Source organism: Nerophis ophidion, linkage group LG05 (assembly GCF_033978795.1).
Source record: "Nerophis ophidion isolate RoL-2023_Sa linkage group LG05, RoL_Noph_v1.0, whole genome shotgun sequence".
NCBI lineage: Eukaryota > Metazoa > Chordata > Actinopteri > Syngnathiformes > Syngnathidae > Nerophis > Nerophis ophidion.
In genome coordinates this window covers 37,691,756-37,713,867 of record NC_084615.1, presented here as the reverse complement: position 1 = coordinate 37,713,867, position 22,112 = coordinate 37,691,756, and the positions used below count along the sequence as shown (strand labels likewise).

The 22,112-nt window shown below is 41.7% G+C and overlaps 1 long non-coding RNA gene across 2 annotated transcripts in view; it reads left to right on the top strand.

Moving 5' to 3' along the window:
- LOC133553036 (uncharacterized) overlaps positions 1 to 22,112 on the top strand; it is an 89,096-nt gene that overhangs the window by 33,349 nt on the left and 33,635 nt on the right. Inside the window, exon 1 of one of the 2 annotated variants that reach the window (XR_009806823.1) lies at positions 3,038 to 3,426. The exons of the other annotated variant lie outside the window; for it this stretch is intronic. This is a non-coding gene — a long non-coding RNA (uncharacterized LOC133553036). Of the gene's footprint in view, positions 1 to 3,037; positions 3,427 to 22,112 lie in introns of those variants that run through there. 2 annotated transcript variants of the gene reach the window in all.

The window sequence follows — 22,112 nt, the reverse complement described above, 5'->3', positions numbered from 1 at the left end:
TAGTACTGAGTTTGAGTTTATTTATTCAAACGGACAATGCACTTAAATGAACACAACACGAAATGTAAATAATGTAAAAAAATTTAAATATGCTGGATTATAGCAAGGATGCTAAAATACATCTGCAGTTCCTAAACATAAAAACAAATTAATACACAATATGATACATTAGACAGCACAATACAATACATTAAAAATAGGTAAAAACACAAGCATATAGCAACACTTTTAAAATAGGTTAAAAAATGTTGCATGTTTTGTCATAACATATACGGGAAAAGGGATTATTTTGTTACGCGCAATATTTGGCAGTATGATCACCAAGACAGTATAAGAAAACTGGGGCAGAAGCGTGGCGAACATTTTTAAAGAAACCTGAAGCGTATCAAAACCGAGGTATTAAATGGGATTGTTAGTACGACTTGAGGCTTTGACCTAAACTTGCATCTTTAGAGTAGTCCGATATAAAACAATCCATCCATTCATCCATTTTTTTATAGGTGAGATAAATTATTTAAATTTGGCCAATCCTAGAGTTTTTAAATACTATTGTTACTAGAGATTTAACAGTATCAAACATTTCACGGTATGATATTATCACAGTATTAAGGCGACGGTACGATATTATTGTGGTATATGTGCAGAAAAAAATACTAAAAAAAGACTTGAGAGAAATGTTACAGAGTGTACAGTGGCAGTGATGTTTATGATAAACACATTTATAGTAATTGAACACAAACATACTAATGTTTTATCAGAAGAGTGCAGGAACATCCACTGTTTTAAGAAAATGCTAAAGTTGAGTGTCTTTAAAGTGACATTGCGTTACGCCTGTGTGGCATCGTGGTACCGGGTTCGATTCCCTCAAGGATGCTTCAAAATTGAACACAGCAAAGGTAAGTTTTAACAGGTTTATTCTACAACAAGGATCTAAGAAAAAAAAACACTGTAGCTAACACAACGAAACCAAAGACGCTAGTATGAGAACTAGGGGATGCAAAATACAAACTAAACTGACCCGTAGGCACAAAAGAGAAAACAAAACCTTCAGCATGAGAACTGGAAAGAACAATGGCTAGCGTGAAAAGCTTAGCGAGAATATACATACATGAAAGTATTGCAGGCGTAACTCGTTGCGTGAAAAGCAAATCATCGGTGATTATCTGTAGCAGGTGTGCGGGGCCGTGAGCAGCAGGTGAACTGATGAGTAACCATGGTAATGAACAAAAACAGGAAATAAGCATGTTAAACAGCAGAGTCATATGAAAATGGAACAGAAACAACAATAATATGAGAAAATCCGCGTACGGATCTTAACAGTATCCCCCCCCAAAAAGACAGAGTCCAGATGTCCAAAAACAAATAAAGAAAAAACTTAAACCCCCTCCCCACAACAAGAAAAATCTACGGAAGAAGGGAGGGCGGAGGAAGGCCATGGCGGAGGGTCGCCGGGTCGCATGTCCCCGACCGAATCCACCGAGGACAAGCACTGTGGCGGTGGCGGATGGAACGCCGCTGCCGAAATAGTTTTGGCGGGCGACCTCGACAAAACCACATCAGTGGCCGCCATGGAGGATGAGGCGCCCGACGAGGCGGATGACCCGGGCATGGCCACATCCGTGGCTGACAGGGAGGAGGGAGTGTCCGGCGAGGAGGACGACCTCGCAGAGGCCACACCCGAAGCCGAGTTGGTGGACGCTTCAGCACCTAAGTCCCAGCCGGCCTGGACGCAGCAGACGAGGGCGCGGGGAATGCAGCCAAAGCAGGCCCGAGTGCAGGAGACGGGGATAATGCGGTTGCTGCAGCCGCAGTAGATGCCGTCCTCGTCACCATGGGGACAGGTGCGGGTGCTGAAGCCGAAGAAGGTGTCATCGGCGGCGTGGAAGTCGCCGCAGTCGTCGTAGGCGGCGTGGAAGCCGCAGGGGTCTTAGGCAGCGTGGAAGCCGCAGGAGTCGTAGGCAGCGTGGAAGCAGCAGGAGTCGTGGGCGGCGTGGAAGCCGAAGGAGTCGTGGGCGGCGTGGAAGCCGCAGGGTCGTGGGCGGCGTGGAAACCGCAGGGGTCGTGGGCGGCGTGGAAGCCACAGTAGTCATCGTCGGCGTGACTGGTGTGGATTCCAGCCTCGTCGTCGGTGGTGCATGGCGGCGTGGAGCTGGTAACGGCACTTGTCGAGGAGCTGGTACTGGAGTGGGCTCCAGCTTAGGAACTGCTGCTGCAGTGGGCTCCAACCCTGGAGTTGGTGCTGACGTGAGAACCAGCTTAGAGTCTGAAACTGGCGTGAGAACCAGGCCAGAAACATTTTTTGGTGTGAAAACCAGGCTTGAGTCCTGTGCTGGTGTGAGAACCAGACTGGGAGAAGTAGCTGGTACAAAAACCAGGTGAGAGTCTGATGCTGGCTTGATAACCAGGCTAGGTACAAAACTAGATGGACTGGGACAGGGACTTGTGCCGAACACCGGAGGAGGAGGGCGTGCTGGAGGTAATGACCTCGCAAGTCTGAACACCGGTGAAGGAGGTCTACAAGGCCGTTGAGACTTGGCCTGGGAAAAAACAGGTAAAGGTGGTCTGCATGGTGGCTGTGGTTTAGAGGGTAGCATCTGTGCTACCTCTGTAGCACAGCTATAGGCCATAGCCCCCCCCCCCCCCCCCCCTCCAGACGGGGATCCCAGACCCGTTCCCTATGGTCAGGGACTGACCTTAAGGGAGGGTGGTGGGAGGTTTGGAGGCGGGCCGACTCATCCCCTTTAATTTGTCCAGAATTTCCTTTAGAAAAGGGAGGAAACACCTGGACTTGGCCGGAGAATGAGGTTTTAAAGGAGGTGTAGGAGAAGCAGATGATTGGGATTTACCAGAATGATAAAAAGAAAAAATGTCCTGATAATTTTGTATTTTATAATAAATGTTATTGTTAGAAAGTTGTTGAGAAGTAGATTTACTGTCCACAATATAAAAATCTTCAGCAAAGATATCGACGACAGGGGGCGGTGTTGCGTCACCGGTGGGCGTTCCCCACATGTCGTCATCACTACAGTCTGAGATGGTGTCATGGCGGCGGAAGGAATGATTGGAAAAAAAACAAGCAGGATTACCGGTAGTGGAAGGTGAATCCTGAATGGAATGACGTTTGCTGTGTCCATGGGGAGGAATAAGTGGTGCTGGAACATTACTGCCGCGCGGGGAACCTCTCCACTGGACCCCCCGCCTCTTCGGGGCAGCGCGAACGGCATCGGAGGAGACTTCAGGCCAACAGCCGAGTCTTTCCTGCTCCCAAGCCATGAGCTCCAACCACAGCCCTAAGTCGAAGGGTTCCTTCTTCTGGTTCGACGCGATCGAATTCTTTTTTGCTGGATTCATACTGTTACGCCTGTGTGGCATTGTGGTACTGGGTTCGATTCCCTCGAGGATGCGTCAAAATTGAACACAGCAAAGGTAAGTTTTAACAGATTTATTCTACAACAAGGATCTAAGAAACAAAACACTGTAGCTAACACAAGGAAACCAAAGACGCTAGTATGAGAACTAGGTGATACAAAATTCAAACTAAACTGACCCGTTGGCACAAGAGAGAAAACAAAACCTTCAGCATGAGAACTGGAATGAACAATGGCTAGCGTGAAAAGCTTTGCAAGAATATACATACATGAAAGTATTGCAGGCGTAACTCGTTGCGTGAAAAGCAAATCATCGGTGATTATCTGTAGCAGGTGTGCGGGGCCGTGAGCAGCAGGTGAACTGATGAGTAACCATGGTAATGAACAAAAACAAGAAATAAGCATGTTAAACAGCAGAGTCATATGAAAATGGAACAGAAACAACAATAATATGAGAAAATCCGCGTACGGATCTTAACACATTGTAAACATCCAGTGTTCCAACTGTGAAAAAATTATATTTGAGTTAGTGTTTTTTTAACTTTTACTTTCTGAGAAGCAGTGTCCTCTCCAGTGGTAATTTATTTCTCAAAAAAGTTAACTAATAATATAATTTTTAATACTGTAAATACCTCACAAACTGATATTTAGCTTTGCTGGAATCAAATATATTTTCTGAATGACGGTTTATGAAGGAGCGACTTGTCCAGTGTGCTGCTCTCTGCCCGAGTGCAGCTGGATAGGCTACAGCCCCCCACGAAATCGAGAGAGACAAGCGGTAGAAAATGGTTGGATGGATTGAGGATCAAGCAGAGAAGCCCAGACTTCCCTCTCCCCATCTACTTTTTCCAGCTCTTCCCGGGGTATCCCAAGGCATTACCAGGCCGGCTCTTACCGTGTCCTAAATACCTCCCTGGGAACGGGGGAGCATTCTGACCAGATACTTGAACCACCTCGTCTGGCTCCTCTCGATGTGGAGTGCAGACTTGAGATGAAAATGGCGTGCTTTGCTTCGCAGAATGCAGACTTTCTTATCTCCACCAAACATGTTATGTTTTCGCCAAGGTTTGTTAATGTGTTTGTAACAACATAACTCAAATAGTTATGTACAGATATTTTCAGAACATTTCCAAAAATCAATTCCTCTTATCTACTACGAGTACGAACATACTTCACTTCCTGCTTACCGCGTTCCACGCCTCCACCCAACCGGTCCCGCGCTGCGCAGAGGAGACATTTTTCAGACCCGGTCAACGCTAAAGTGTCACCCAAAAAATATATTGCCTTTGTTTTGCTCAAAATAACGTAGGTAATAAAAGGGAATAAGGAAATAATCCATCCATCCCTTTCCTACCGCTTGTCCCTTTTGGCGTCACGGGGAGTGCTGGAGCCTATGTCAGCTGCATTTTGACGGAAGATGTCGTACACCCTGGACAAGTCGCCATCTCATCACAGGGCCAACACAGATAAATAATTTGAATACTTAATTGATATTGTCACATTGCTTATTTTGAAAGATTTGGAGGCAAATATAAAAGCAATCATAAAAAAATATTTAAAATGGGATGGAGTGGAGTTTTACACTCTTAAGAAAAAAATATTTTATTAAAGATTTAAACAATTTATCATTGCCAAAAGTTACAGCTACCTCACTTCGCTTGACACTTACGCTATTTGGAGACGAAAGTGATCGTTGCATACACAAGTGATACAGTTGTATTCCACAAGATGATGAAAGTGATATTTTTAAGAGCCATTTCCTTCGACGCACTTTCGTTTTTTTCTGACTTTATTGCCTTTCATGAGCCACTTCTTCAGGATTCTATGAAAACTCGTTCCTGTCTCTCTATTTGAACGTTTGGAACCCCCAAGAACAGAACAGCAATACGACATTTTCTGCTTAAACTCTACACTCACTTTCACCTTTTTTAATGCTATGCTCAAGCTGCTTGACCATAATGTGAACAAAGTTGCGAAGAAGAAAAACGGATGGTTGCTTTAATCGAATGGCAGTATTCGGAAAACACAGTTTTACAGTTCACCAGAACATTAGTGGTCTGTGTAGTTAAGTGTTTCCATGGTGACTAAGAAGGATGTTGTGACACTGCCTGGCTAAACCAACAGAAATGTTGTAAAAAGGAATGATGTTATACAGAGCTACAGCCTTTGCTTAACTTATGATGGTGACATCATTACGCATTACACCAGGGGCCACCTGCGCGGTGCCCATGGGCACCCAGTCACCCGTAAGGACCAGATGAGTTGCCCGCTGGCCTGTTTTAAAAATAGCTCAAAAAGCAGCTGTGGAGAGGCGGAGCCGACAGTCCAACAGAGAGGCAGGGCACGCTGGAGCCCAACCTAAGATGGCGCCGGCGTAACGAGCGAGCGGCGAGGCGGGGCGGGGCGGGGCGGGCCTGGAGCGACGCCACAAACAAGATCAGGTGTGTGGATCGCACACCTGTACACTAGTAACGTATCTCCTATCGCTGTATAAAAGGGGAGAAGGAGGAGAGAACGGGGCTGGTGATGGTGCGGAGCGAGAGCAACCCATACGAGGAAAGAATGAGAGAGAGACGACAACATGACCAGCAGCTCGTGCAACCCACAGACAACGGGAAGGCTGAAAAGCAACACGCAAAAGACTTTTGTTTATTGAAAAATAAAATAAGTCTACACTTGCTCAAAAGGCATGTCCTTCCTTGGTGGTCCTTGGAACCCACAAGACGACGGCTTGAGTCTTTCACAGCAGCACTTACCAGTGAGCTGCCTCTATTTTTTTAATTGTATTTATTTACTAGCAAGCTGGTCTCGATTTGCTCGATATTTTTGATTCTAAGAGAGACACAACTCAAATAGAATTTGAAAATCCAAGAAAATATTTAAAAGACTTGGTCTTCACTTGTTTAAATAAATTCATTTATTTTTTTACTGTGCTTCTTCTAACTTTTAGAAAAACAATTTTAGAGAAAAAAGTACATCCTTAAAAATTATTTTTGGATTTTAAAACACATACCTTTTTACCTTCTAAATTCCTTCCTCTTCTTTCCTGAAAATTTAAATCAATGTTCAAGTAAATCATTTTTTTTATTGTAAAGAATAATAAATACATTTTAATTTAATTCTTCATTTCAGCTTCTCTTTTTTTGATGAAGAATATTTGTGAAATATTTCTTTAAACTTATTATGATTAAAATTCAAAAAGATTATTCTGCCAAATGTAGAAAATCTGTAAAATCAAATTTAAATCTTATTTTAAATTATTTTGAATTTCTTAAAAAAAAAAATTGTTCTGGAAAATCTAGAAGAAATAATGATTTGTCTTTGTTAGAAATGTAGCTTGGTCCAATTTGCTATATATTCTAACAAAGTGCAGATTGGATTTTAACCTATTTAAAACATGTCATCAAAAATAAATATTTATTGTGAGAAATCATTAAGATGATAAGTGTTTCCACAAAGATAAATATCATTAATTAATTATAATAACATAGAGTTAAAGGTAAATTGAGCAAATTGGCTATTTCGGGCAATTTATTTAAGTGTGTATCAAACTGGTAGCACTTCGCATTAATCAGTACCCAAGAAGTAGCTCTTGGTTTTGAAAAGGTTGGTGACCCCTGCATTACACTATAGTCTGACATTAATGCACGGATTCTTTCCAAAAATCCAGCTTGTCCCGATCCTCAATGTTGAGACGATAAATGACTATGAGAAGCTTTTGGAGGACTGGGACTGGACCCATCTGCCCTGTTTAATTTTTTTTTTTTTTTGCTGATGTATTACTCATTGTGTCCTGCCCTCCTGTCAGCCTTCGGTCTCTCTTTGATGTCTCTTCACTGCTTACGTTTAACCCCTCAGCGCCTTCGCCGGGGTTGTTTTAGATGGAAGATCATAATTCTGTCATTACTAAGACAAGCACATCAGTGTGTAGCTCCTTGCATAAAAAAAGTAAAGGCTCTCGTCACTGGGTCGCTGGAAACCACAGAAGAAGTTCACCAAGCTCATGTTAAGGAAAGAACGTCACATGATGCAGCACTTATACTTTGAACTAAAGCAAAATAAATTGTTTAACTCTTTATTGTGCACAAACCCGCTTATACTTGATATCAATTCCAGTAGTCATTTATTCACCAGACAAAAAATCAGATAGACCTGTACTCATATCAAAATGGTATCTTTACATATAATGTACTGTATGTTTGGAGGACATTGCATTTAACAATCGGTGCTGCGGTGTTACCTCAGTCTCCCGGACTACTGTTAAAAAGATCATCACCATGCTATTGTTGTTACAGCTTTTAAGTTTTTCTTGGTCGGCAAAACAGAGCTCCATCCAGTAAAAGCAGCGACCACTCACCGATATTTGATATAGCTGTCCAAAGTTTTTCTAACTCAACTTAGCATTTGATTTATGAATGGGAGCTTCATCGCAGACTTAAAGGGATCACTGTGTGTTTGCCATGTGCAAACATGGCGGAAGGCAGACCCATGCGGCGTTAACGTGCTCACACGCATGCACACACACACGCACACACACACACACACACACACCTGCACACACACTAGCACACACACACACACACGCACACGCACACAAACACTCACACAAACACACACACAAACATGCACACAGCGATCATGTAGGGCTCATGGACAAACACGATCATGGATGTTCCATGCTTTCCATGAAAGCTGGGGCTTGCCCCGGTCAAGGTGTGTAAAAGTAAACAGAGGCTAAATGGCTTTTAGGGTTCCTCCATTGCAGCACATGTTGTAGATACTGTAGATCGTTAGATCTGTTTAAGAGTCAAACTCTGGCAATTAAAAAACTTTTTATAACTCTACAGACAATGTCTTCGGTAGCATTGAACCATTCTTAAAAGGGAACATTAATCACAATTTCAGAATGGTTAAAACCAATAAAAATCAGTTCCCAGTGGCTTACTTAATTTTTCGATTTTTTTTCCTAAATTTTACCCGTCACGGAATATCCTTAAAAAAAGCTTTAAAGTGCTTGATTTTCGCTATTTGCTTGAGCCACTGTACATTTCCCTGTGACGTCACATAGCGATTCCAATACAAACAATGGCGAATACCACAGCAAGATATAGCGACATTAGCTCGGATTCAGACTCGGATTTCAGCGGCTTAAGCGATTCAACAGATTACGCATGTATTGAAACAGATGGTTGAAGTATGGAGGCAGATAGCGAAAACGAAATTGAAGAAGGAACTGAAGCTGTTGAGCGAATAGCTATTGACGCTATTCGGCCATCTTTGCGTTAGCATCGCCGGTAAAATGTGCAGACCAACAGATCAGGACTTTCGCATTGACACTGGATCAACTTAAATCCGTCGATTGGTAAGTGTTTGTTTCGCTTTAAATGTGGGTGGAAGGAAATGCTGGATGTAAATATAGTTTCAAATGTACGTTCAGGTAGCCTAAATAGCATGTTAGCATCAATTAGCTGGCAGTCATGCCGCGACCAAATATGTCTGATTAACACATAAGTCATAAGTAACATCAACAACACTCACCTTTGTGATTTCGTTGACTTTATCGTTGGGAATGCATCTGCTTTGAGTGTCGCAGGATATCCAGACATTTTTGCCATCTCTGTTGTAGCATCGCCGGTAAAAACCAAACGGGGGACTTTTGCATCTCTTGACACTGGAGCAACTTAAATCCGTCGATTGCTAAGTGTTTGTTTGGCATTAAATGTGGATGGAGGGAAAGACTAGATGTAAATGTAGCTACAAATGAGGCATAATGCTGCAATATGTACACACAGCTAGCCTAAATAGCATGTTAGCATCGATTAGCATGCCGTGCTAATCGATGCACATTCTACGTAAATCAACTTGAATCCGTCCCTGATCGTGTTGTTACACCCTCCGACAACACACCGACGAGGCATGATGTCTCCAAGGTATTGGAAAACAGTCGAAAAAACGGAAAATAACAGAGCTGATTTGATTCGATGCGTCTGATGTGTAGGGAAAAATGGCGTTGAGTACCGATGTGACGTCACGTTCTGACGTAGTCGCTCAGAGAGGGATAAATAGAAAGGCGTTTAATTCGCCAAAATTCATCCATTTAGAGTTCGGAAATCGGTTAAAAAAATATATGGTCTTTTTTCTGTAACATCAAGTTATATATTGACGCTTACATAAGTCTGGTGATAATGTTCCCCTTTAACTGGCATACAAATGTAAAAGAAGTTAAAGAAGAACTTCACTTTTTTTGAATGTTGCCTATCGTTCACAATCATTATGAAAGACAAGAACACACATCTAATTTTTTTAGGATTTTAAAGATGATGATAAACGCTTGCAAGAAGCAGCAAATTGGAGTCATCGTTGTAGCCTTCAAAGCCCTCTAAAACAAATACAAAAACCATCCAATGTTTTATATACATGATGCAAATCATTGGTAGCCACCAAGAAATAGCTGGTTTTTACATGTAAGAATGCAAGGGAAAAAAAACAAAAAAACTTTTGTTTTCTTGACTCTCATAAGGATTGTAACCTAACTCTCGCCAGACCCTTGTCATTCGCTGAGCTCCACACATTGATCTGGTAGTTCTCAATAGGAGATGTATTTCAGAAGGTGGGGCCTTGTAAAAGAAATAATTGTAAGTGATTGGATAAACCACTCACATCGAAATCAACCTGTGATGCTGATGAGAGCGACGCTGGGAAATCCAAACCCGATCGGAAGAAGAGCCAAAACATATCATGTTAGATCCACTCGACATCCATTGCTTTCGGTCCCCTAGGGGTGGGGTGGGGAGTGTTGCCCACATATGTGGTGCTCTTAAAGGTTTCTCATAGTCATCATGGTAGACGTCCCACTGAGGTGAGTTTTTCCTTGCCCTTATGTGGGCCCTACCTAGGATGTCTTTGTGGTTTGTGCAGCCCTTTGAGGCACTTGTGATTTAGGGCTATATGAATAAACATTGATTGTTTGATTGATTGACATCCTTGCCACCAATATATGCCTTCATAACCAGTCTCTGTTCATCTTTTAAATAATTAATATTCGATTGATGTCGCAAAACAGATTCAATAGCAGAATCAATGTTAGCACACGACTCCTTCCTCTGTGCCACCATCGTTGTTTGAATCAAACAGTCCCTTCGGCGCTACGTCACATCGAGGAAATCCTGCCCGCCGATCCTGATTGGTTCATTATTTTTTGCTATCTGGGAGGAGTTTGTAATGCCTTCGAGCCCAGACCCTTGCGTTGAGCTCAACAAACTACAGGAGTCTGGTGAGAGTCAGGTTAAAGGGGTACATTATCACCAGACCTATGTAAGCGCCAATATATACCTTGAAGTTGCAGAAAAAAGACCATATGTTTTTTTAACCGATTTCCGAACTCTAAAAGGGTGAATTTGCCGATTGAAACACCTTTAAATGTTCGCTGTCGGAGCGATGACCTTTCACCCGTGACATTACAATGGGAAGCAATCCGCCATTTTCTCAAACACATTACACACACCAAGTCAAATCAGCTCTGTTATTTTCCATTTTTTCGACTGTTGATAATCGAAAATGAGTTTTGTTGATGTTATTGACTTATGTGCTAATCAGACACATTTGGTCTAGGCATGACTGCCAGCTAATCGATGCTAACATGCTATTTAGGCTAGCTGTATGTACATTTGTAGCTATATTTGCATCCAGCCTTTCCCTCCACCCACATTTAATGCCAAACAAACACTTACCAATCGACGGATTTAAGTTGCTCCAGTGGTCAAAAGATGCAATCGTTGGTTAGAAGGTGATCGCCGAATAGCTTCAATTGTTATAGCTATAGCTAAAGCTATAGCTATTGAGCGAATAGCTTCAATAGCTATTCGCTCAATAGCTTCAGTTTCTTCTTCAATTTCGTTTTCGCTATCTGCCTCCACACTCCAACCATCCGTTTCAATACATGCGTAATCTGTTGAATCGCTTAAGCCGCTGAAATCCGAGTCTGAATCCGAGCTAATGTCGCTATATCTTTCTGTGCTATCCGCCATGTTTGTTTGTATTGGCAAGACGCAGTGACGTCACAGGAAAATGGACGGGTGGATTTACAGATAGCGAAAATCAGGCACTTTAAAGCCTTTTTTCGGGATATTCCATGATGGGTAAAGTTTTGAAAAATACTTCGAAAAATAAAATAAGCCACTGGGAACTGATTTTTATTGGTTTTAACCCTTCTGAAATTGTGATAATGTTCCCCTTTAAAGGATTGTGAACAATAGGCAAACTTCCAAAAAGGATAATTTCCCCTTTATCTTGTCGCTAATTCAACTTAAAAACTTACAAGTTACGAAGTCTGACTTTTGGAGGTGTTTGCTTCCACTCAGCAGCTGGTAGAGTGTTGTACTAGAGGTTAACTTCTAAGATAAGTCATATACACAGCTGGGTTGCAGTTCGGGCGAAGAGAAGTTAGTCGAGTCGGGTAAAGTGGTGCATGGAGGCTTAGTACATGAAATACACACATGCCACGCTCTTTTAACGAACAGATAGTTTACTTTGTGGCCTTGCCTTGCAAAGCATGTGTGACAGGATAATTGGTCGGCATTTTTCAGACTTAACACACAAAAAAAAATTCTGCTATTGCTTTATATTATAGATGTATGAAATCACTGTGATAGCGCGACTGATAGCCTCACAAATTATATGCTTGCTTTGCATTTATGGGGTTAATTACACTCAACATTATACACACTAAAACATATATTTCTCTGTAACAGTTTGTCTATACATGGCCCCACTCACAGAGTCTGAGGTGCACAGCGTGTCAAGCAAATGCGAATATTTTGAATGTTGTAAACACCGATGTATGGGAGTATACTTACAGCTTATGTTGACACGCGTGCAGGTTAGACCTGTACTTAACCATATACAGGTGTGTATTTAGTATGAGTGGAAAGCTGTCAGGTGTGTTTGCTATTAAAATGTGATAATTACTGTCATAAGAACTGGACTAAGAACAGACATGCTGGCGATAGGAAGTGCTGGTGGAAATGTTTTTATGTTTTTACGACCAGGGAAGTAATTTATGCAACTTACACAGCATCCAAAAAGTATTCACAGCACTGCACTATTTCTACATTTTTGATGTTATAGCACTTTTCCAAAATTGAATAAATAAATTTTAGTCCTCAAAATTCTACATACAATAGCCCAAAACGACAATGTAAAAAGGTTTTGTTTTGTAAATTTTGAAAATCTTTCAAAAATAAAAAAGCACATGTACATAAGTATTCACAGTCTTTGTGCATTATATACATATATATATATATATATATATATATGTGCGTTTGGTCTTATTTAGGAAGAATTTCCCCAATGCAGAGACATAACCGTGACACTCATTTATAAACTACAATATTTTTTAGTATAAATTTAACACTGTCGTACAAGTGTAAAAAGTAGCTGTACGACCGGAGCGTGTACTCCGGTGCAAACAACCAAACTATGGCTAAAAAGCTCTACCAAAGCAGATCCAAGATGCCATATAAAACAAAAGGACAAAACACACACACGCGCACACACGCACGCACGCACACACACACACACACGCACACACACACACACACACACACACACACACACACACACAATGCTTCCCATCCAACCTGATGGAGCTTGAGAGGTGCTGCAAAAAGGAATGAGCAAAACTGGCCAAAGATGGGTGTGACAAGTTTGTGGCATTGTATTAAAAAAGGTGCAGCAACAGTGTCTTGAGCAATACAGTGTGATTTCTGTCGCAGGTGCATCTCTCGCATCCTGATTTGTAATGATTAATTGGCGCCAAAGTTTAAAACGAGGTTAACCGCTGGAAAACATAAAAATATTAAAGAAAACGTAAAACTTTGATGCTTACTGAATGAGGTATAGTTTATCAAAAACATGCACATTATTAGATTATTTAATCTATAGTGCATGAGTGGACTGGACTGCAGGCGGGCCAGGAAAGTACCCGCACTCTTTTTTTACGAAGCCACGCTGTTTTAACAAGTGCTGAATGTGGCTTGGCATTGTCTTGCTGAAATAAGCAGGGGCGTCCATGAAAAAGACGGCGCTTAAATGGCAGCATGTGTTGTTCCAAAACCTGTATGTACCTTTTAGCATTAATGGTATCTTTACAGATGTGTAAGTTACCCATGCCTTGGGCACTAATGCACCCCCATACCATCACAGATGCTGGCTTTTGAACTTTGCGTCGATAACAGTCTGGATGGTTTGCTTCCCCTTGGGTCCGGATGACACGATGTTGAATAATTCCCCAAAAATTTGAACTGTGGACTCCTCAGACCACAGAACACTTTTCCACTTTGCATCGGTCCATCTTAAATGATCTCAGGCCCAGAGAAGCCGGCGGCTTTTCTGGATGTTGTTGATAAATGGCTTTCGCTTTGCATAGTAGAGCTTTAACTTGCACTTACAGATAGAGCGACGAACTGTATTTAGTGACAGTGGTCTTCTGAAGTGTTCCTGAGCCCATGTGGTGATATCCTTTAGAGATTGATGTCGATTTTTGATACAGTGCCGTCTGAGGGATCGAAGGTCACGGTCATTCAATGTTGGTTTCCGGTCATGCTGCTAACGTGGAGTGATTTCTCCAGATTCTCTGAACCTTTTGATGACAAAGTGGTGTACCTCGCCCCATGGATACATGGATGATACAGCAGAGGATTGGGAGAATGTCATGTGGTCAGATGAAACCAAAATAGAACTTTTTGGTATAAACTCAACTCGTCGGTTTGGAGGAAGAAGAATACTGAGTTGCATCCCAAGAACACCAAACCTACTGTGAAGCGTGGGGGTGGAAACATCATGCTTTGGGGCTGTTTTTCTGCTAAGGGACAGGACGATTGATCCGTGTTAAGGAAAGAATGAATGGGGCCCATGTATCGTGAGATTTTGAGCCAAAGCCTCCTTCCATCAGTGAGAGCTTTGAATGGTTGACCAAATACTTATTTTCCACCATAATTTACAAAAAAAAATCTTTAAAATTCCTACAACGTGAATTCCTGGATTTTTTTTCAAATTCTGTCTCTCACAGTTGAAGTGTACCTATGATGAAAATTACAGACCTCTGTCATCATTTTAAGTGGGAGAACTTGCACAATCAGTGGCTGACTAAATGCTTTTTTGCCCCACTGTATAGTGCACGATTGTTAATGTAGCCCCTGTGTTTGATTCAAATAACTGATGCAGGTGTGCCTAATATTTTTTTCATATCTACACTCTGACAAAGTGCAGAGTGTTAGCCTGCGGTCGTGTATGACAGCATGTATTTGTGACTGCCCACCCTTTTCGCTTCCTGTGCTGCTCGGCCTCCTCTTCATCTTGTAACAGCTTGACTGCATCCTCTGAGACACATCTGCACCAGAGACGATAGGGGAAGGAAGGAGGGCTTCAAGGGTAGAATGGGGATTTCATGAGCAGTGTGGAAGTCGGGGGAGAGACCTGGGAATGGGTTGATACGCTAAGAGGTTGGAGGAAAGCAAGGTTGAGTGAGACTAGATCTGACCAGTCAAAGTCAGTGATGGCAATTCAAGATGGCGCCGGAGGTGGTGGCAGTTAGTTGCAGGAGCTATGTGCTCTTGTATAACCCTCTTTGTTTCCATGTGTTTTGTCCTTTTGTTTTATATGGCATCTTGGATCTGCTTTGGTAGAGCTTTTTAGCCATAGTTTGGTTGTTTGCACCGGAGTACACGCTCCGGTCGTACAGCTACTTTTTACACTTGTACGACAGTGTTAAATTTATACTAAAAAATATTGTAGTTTATAAATGATTGTCACGGTTATGTCTCTGCATTGGGGAAATTCTTCCTAAATAAGACCAAATTGTGTGTGATTGTCCTTAGTGTAAAAAGTAAATACCGGCAGAGGGTCCACAAATAGTGTAGTTAGGAACATAATGTCCTCCCTGCCGCAGTAACTGGCATGCATTCAAGTGCAAAAAAATGAACCTCATTACTGTCTACTGCTTACCCAACTTGTTTTCGTCATGAGAACTCTCCCGGCCTGGAAGCAGAACATTCCAAAAGGGGAAACTTGTCTAATTCCCAGCTGTCTGAATGCATAATAATAAAACCTCCAGTCCACTCCCTTCCTCTCTGGACAGCTTGCGTAGAGTCAATGTCTCCTTTCAGTCAGTCTGTGTTTGGCACCTTTGATGCAACATGTCCCAACACTACTGATTTTCCTGCACCTGCGCACACATCTTTTGAGTGACAGGGATTTTTGGATCAAGCCCAAGCCCAAGCCCATTTTGTTGCACAATGAACACGTGGGCTTGTTTATGTACAATATTACGATCATACTTATAACTATCAGGAAATCTCATTGAGCACAAATAGCCCGCAAACAGCACACTGTTTTTTCTTTAAAGGCTTGCAGTTTTTATTATTACCTCCTCGCCAGCTGGGAAGAATCCATCAGTGCTATTCATGACCTCCTTGGGTGCTGCAAGCAGACACACAGGCAGATGTGCTTACATCCAGACACACAAGTTTTAGCTAAACATCATCATCGCTTGTTGCCCCGCAATCAGTTACTGTTTATCCCTAAGTCTAATTGTCTGTCTTAAAATAGCTCATGATTTGTATTGGTGATTGTGGTTCCAACTCATAGTTAATAGATCAACTCCTCTCTTCTAATTTTGGGCTCATTCGTCAAAATCATTCTCAATGTACGGCATGAAAACGTGTACAGAGTACCAGTGTGTGTGTGTGTTTGACTGCCATCTGGCATTTCTTCCATTCCCAAATAATTTTGTAAACATAGGTCACTGTCTGACCAAGTTTCATGTTGATGGTCTTGCAGCCCGGATCTGTGATCTTGGGCAGGGGTGCCCACTACGTTGACCGCTAGAAACCGGTCGATAGCCAGCCCGTCATTAAAAACAATAGTCCTAAAAATGTTCGATTATCAATCACTTTCATCACTTGATTGACATTCACAGCACCCGGGGACCTTGTGAGATGACGCTGGGTGCTCTGAGCTCAGTGTGAAGAAAAAAACGACTGACAGGAAGGCGAGAAACACTTTTTTATTTCAAGAGACTCTCACGGCACACCTTCACAATGTAAATTTGAAAATGTGGAGGTTATCAACATTACTGTCTGATTCCAATCAATGCAAATCATCAGAATAAGGTAATACACCAGCTTATATTATTGTCTTTATGAAAGAAAATGATCTATATGTTATGGTTATGATTTGAGTTTATTTCGAACATGCATACAATTACAACATTATACATGTGTTAAACATGCTTTTATTTTTATCAAACACCTTTGACATGTTACCAAAAATGTCTGTTTCATAAATAAATGCAAATATATATATATATATATATATATATATATATTAGGGGTGGGCAAATTAATGCGTTAATTATGCGTTAACTCATCAATCTATTAACGCCGACAATTATTTTATCGCACATTTGCGTATGTTGTTTACATGCTTTTATTTTGTTAACGCCTTTTCTTAACAAGATGGCGTCGCCCGGAAAAGCTTCGGCGTCGAGGGGCTCTTGGTAAAGATGGAAAATTTGGCAAAAATACCGGACAATTCTGCGAATTTCATGGCTGGCTTAAAGCGTGATCACTCCGGGATCACTTACAACCGCCAGACAATTCTGAATGTGGCTAGATCGGGCCGTTTTGGACTGAATGACGCGTGCTTGCTAGACCGGCTAGCTAGCATGGGAATACATTGCCGGCTACATCCAGCGGCCTGTGAAGCAGCGGAGTATATGTGTTGTCTGTCTATTTATGAATAATGCAGACGAGGAGTGTTGGCTGAGTTCTTAACGTTTGCTTTCAGAGCGTGCATATCACAACATACAAGATGCCGTCATGGCGACACAACCTATACCAGGCTACCGCGCATGCTCGTCACTCCTGTTGCATACTGGGTAGGGTAGTTCTTTTTTTTCCCAGGCTCAGGGAATAAGCGGTAGAAAATGGATGGATAACATCACAATATAGTACCATGTATAAGATGCGTTCAGTTTATCAAAGCACCAAGCAAACAATCGGAAAATTCCCATCATATCAATTCCTAGATATGGTCATAATTATTTTAAGTGCACTACGCAGAATAAACACAACATTATTCATATTGCTACTACGGATAATTTGATCAAAAATTCCCTAAAACAGCCCACTACCTATAATATAGTTTTTTTAAACATAAGATCCCTGATAAAAAAAATGTTTCTGCTGTTACCTCAGAAATTGCCTGTTCAGATGTTATGATTGTGGCTCAGAGATTTGTATGTAGATTATATTTATTTTAAATAACAAACAGGATAACTTAAATACCCTGGCAGTGGTAGTAATAAGCTTAAATGTTTGTATTTACATTTTTTGAGTTGATTTTCTTAAAATATGCTATTTAACTGCTACTGTTTAACAAGGACTGATTTAAATTGTGTTTGCACAACAAATGTTTTGGCGCTTTTGTTCATGTGGGAGAATAATCCAATAAAGGTGCACTACACACTACTTTTGAATTCATTATTGGGCTTTGCGTATACAAAGCAGTTAATCGCGATTAATCAGAGAAATAGTGCGATTAACTTTGATTAAAAATTTTAATCGTTGCCCAGCCCTAATATACATATATATATATATATATATATATATATATATATATATATATATATATATATATATATATATATATACATATATATATATATATATATATGTATAGATATATAGGGGACGGCGTGGCACAGTGGGAGAGTGGCCGTGCGCAACCCGTGGGTCCCTGGTTCAATCCCCACCTAGTACCAACCTCGTCACGTCCGTTGTGTCCTGAGCAAGACACTTCACCCTTGCTCCTGATGGGTGCTGGTTAGCGCCTTGCATGGCAGCTCCCTCCATCAATGTGTGAATGTGTGTGTGAATGGGTAAATGTGGAAGTAGTGTCAAAGCGCTTTCAGTACCTTGAAGGTACTACAACCCATTTATCATATACATACACCCCGCCTTCCGCCCGATTGTAGCTGAGATAGGCGCCAGCGCCCCCCGCGACCCCAAAAAAGGAATAAGCGGTAGAAAATGGATGGATGGATATAGATATATATATATATATATATATATATATATATATATATATATATATAACGCTGAGGTAGATCACCTCGACTTAGTCATTTGAAAAGAAGCTCACCTAATAAAAAAAAGTATGGGCACCCCGATCTAGGGTTATACAGTATACCAGTGCTGATAAAGTACTGTGGTACTAATGAATTGAAAACGGTGCTACACTGCCTTTGAAAAATACAGTTGTTTTTTTTTCATCCACATGCTGCCATGCAGCGGTAACGTACAAAGCGGAGGAGCATGTTGAGTGTGTCGGCAGGCACACACTCACAGAGCACACAGAGAGACAGCGGGGAGAAGAAAAATGGAAAATAAGGGCAATTCTACTGGTTAATTAAGAGGGTGTGTGAAGTGCAATATGGAAGTATTTGGGCTTCAAAGTTATTGATAAATGGTAAATGGGTTATACTTGTACAGCGCTTTTCTACCTTAAAGGTACTCAAAGCGCTTTGACATTATTTCCACATTCACCCATGCACACACACATTCACACACTGATGGAGGAAGGTGCCATGCAAGGCCCTAACCAGGAACCATCAGGAGCAAGGGTGAAGTGTCTTGCTCAAGGACACAACAGGCGTGACGAGGTTGGTAGAAGGTGGGGATTGAACCAGGAACCCTCAGGTTGCTGGCACGGCCACTCTCCCAACTGCGCCACGCTGCAAGTGTTGCTTAAAAAAATGCCTTGCCAAAGGTGGCATGATTAAAGTACAAACTCTGTTTCCATTTGAGTTGGGAAATTTTGTTAGATGTAAAGATAAACGGAATACAATGATTTGCAAAACCTTTTCAACACATATTCAATTGAATGCAGTACAAAGACAAGATATTTGATGTTCAACCCCATAAACTTTTTTTTTTGTTGAAAATAATAATTAACTTAGAATTTCATGGCTGCAACACATGCCAAAGTAGTTGGGAAAGGGCATGTTCACCACTGTGTTACATCACTTTTTTCTTTTAACACTCAATAAACGTTTGGGAACTGAAGAAACTAATTGTAGATCCTTTGAAAGTGGAATTCTTTCCCATTCTTGTTTTATGTAGAGCTTCAGTCATTCAACAATAACTGTCTTATTTTACACTTCATAATGCACCACACATTTTCAATGGGAGACAGGTCTGAGCTGCAGGGGGGACCAGGAAAGTACCCGCAGTCTTTTTTTACGAAGCCACGCTGTTGTAACACATGCTGAATGTGGCTTGGCATTGTCTTGCTGAAATAAGCAGGGACGTCCATGAAAAAGACAGCAGCATATGTTGTTCCAAAACCTGTATGTACCTTTCAGCATTAATGGTGCCTTCACAGATGTGTAAGTTACCCATGCTTTGGGCACTAATGCACCCCCATAACATCACAGATGCTGTCTTTTGAACTTTACGTCGAAAACTGTCTGGATGGTTCGCTCTCCCTTTGGTTCGGATGTCACGATGGCGAATATTTCCCCAAAAATTGGAAATGTGGACTCGTCAGACCACAGAACACTTTTCCACTTTGCATCGGTACATCTTAGATGATTTCGGGCCCAGAGAAGCCGGCGGCGTTTCTGGATGTTGTTGATAGATGGCTTTTGCTTTGCATATTAGAGCTTTAAGGTGCACTCACAGATGTACCGGCGAATCAATCAATCAATCAATCAATGTTATCTATATAGCCCTAAATCACTAGTGTCTCAAAGGGCTGCACAAACCACAACACAAACCACTACCACATCCTCGGTAGGCCCACATAAGGGCAAGGAAAACTCACACCCAGTGGGACGTCGGTGACAATGATGACCCAGTGGGACGTCGGTGACAATGATGACTATGAGAACCTTGGAGAGGACGAAAGCAATGGATGTCGAGCGGGTCTAACATGATACTGTGAAAGTTAAATCCATATTGGATCCAACACAGTCACGAGAGTCCAGTCCAAAGCGGATCCAACACTACCCAACACAGCAGCGAGAGTCTATAGCCCGCAGACTTTTTTTGGGCTTTGGGAATAACTAATAAGCCGGAGTCCTTTGAACGCAGATTTCTTGCCGGGACATATGGTACAATACAATCAGCAAGATAGGATGGAGCTAGACAGTGTAGTATTTTATACGTAAGTAGTAAAACCTTAAAGTCACATCTTAAGTGCACAGGAAGCCAGTGCAGGTGAGCCAGTACAGGCGTAATGTGATCAAACTTTCTTGTTCTTGTCAAAAGTCTAGCAGCCGCATTATGTACCAACTGTAATCTTTTAATGCTAGACATGGGGAGACCCAAAAATCATACGTGACAGTAGTCGAGGCGAGACGTAACAAACGCATGGATAATGATCTCAGCGTCTTTAGTGGACATAATGGAGCGAATTTTAGCGATATTACGGAGATGAAAGAAGGCCGTTTTAGTAACGCTTTTAATGTGTGACTCAAAGGAGAGAGTTGGGTCAAAGATAATACCCAGATTCTTTACCGTGTCACCTTGTTTAATTGTTTGGTTGTCAAATGTTAGAGTTGTATTATTAAATAGAGGTCGGTGTCTAGCAGGACCGATAATCAGCATTTCCGTTTTTTTGCCGTTGAGTTGCAAAAAGTTAGCGGACATCCATTATGTAATTTCATTAAGACACGCCTCCAGCTGACTACAATCCGGCGTGTTGGTCAGCTTTAGGGGCATGTAGAGTTGGGTGTCATCAGCATAACAGTGAAAGCTAACACCGTATTTGCGTATGATGTCACCTAGCGGCAGCATGTAGATGCTGAAGAGTGCAGGGCCAAGGACCGAACCCTGGGGGACTCCACACGTTACCTTAACGTAGTCCGAGGTAACATTTTTATGGGAGACGCACTGCATCCTATCAGTGAGATAAGAGTTAAACCAAGACAGGGCTAAGTCTGACATGCCAATTCGTGTTTTGATACGTTCTAATAAAATATTATGATCGACGGTATCGAAAGCAGCGCTAAGATTGAGGAGCAGCAACATAGATGACGCATCAGAATCCATCGTTAGCAATAGATCATTAGTCATTTTTGCGAGGGCTGTCTCCGTAGAGTGATCTGCCCTGAAAACGGATTGAAAGGTTTAACATAGATTGTTAGACGCTAAGTGTTCATTTAACTGCTCCGCAACAATTTTTTCGAGGATTTTTTGAATAAAGGGAAGGTGAGACACCGGTCGGTAGTTTACCATGAGGTCAGGATCGAGGTTAGGTCTTTTAAGGAGAGGATGAATAACCGCTTTTTTGAATGCTAGGGGAACAGTGCCCGAGGAAAGTGATACGTTTATAATATTTAGCACTGATGGACCTAATAATACAAAGAGCTCCTTGATAAGTTTCCCAGGAAGAGGGTCAAGTAAACATGTTATTTGTTTCATTCCATTTACACGTTGTAACAATTCCTCTAATGTTATTTCCTAAAAATGAGAGAAACTATTTTGGAGGGCAGTATCCGCCGTATATACAAACGTATCTGTGTTAATAGAACCCATTTGTAGCTGGGACGCATTGTCTTTAATCTCCTTTCTAATGACTTCAATTTTCTTATTAAAGAATTGCATAAAGTCATCAGCTGAGTGGGTGGAGCTACTGGAAGGGGTCATTTAGTGACAATGATTTTCTGAAGTGTCCCTGAGC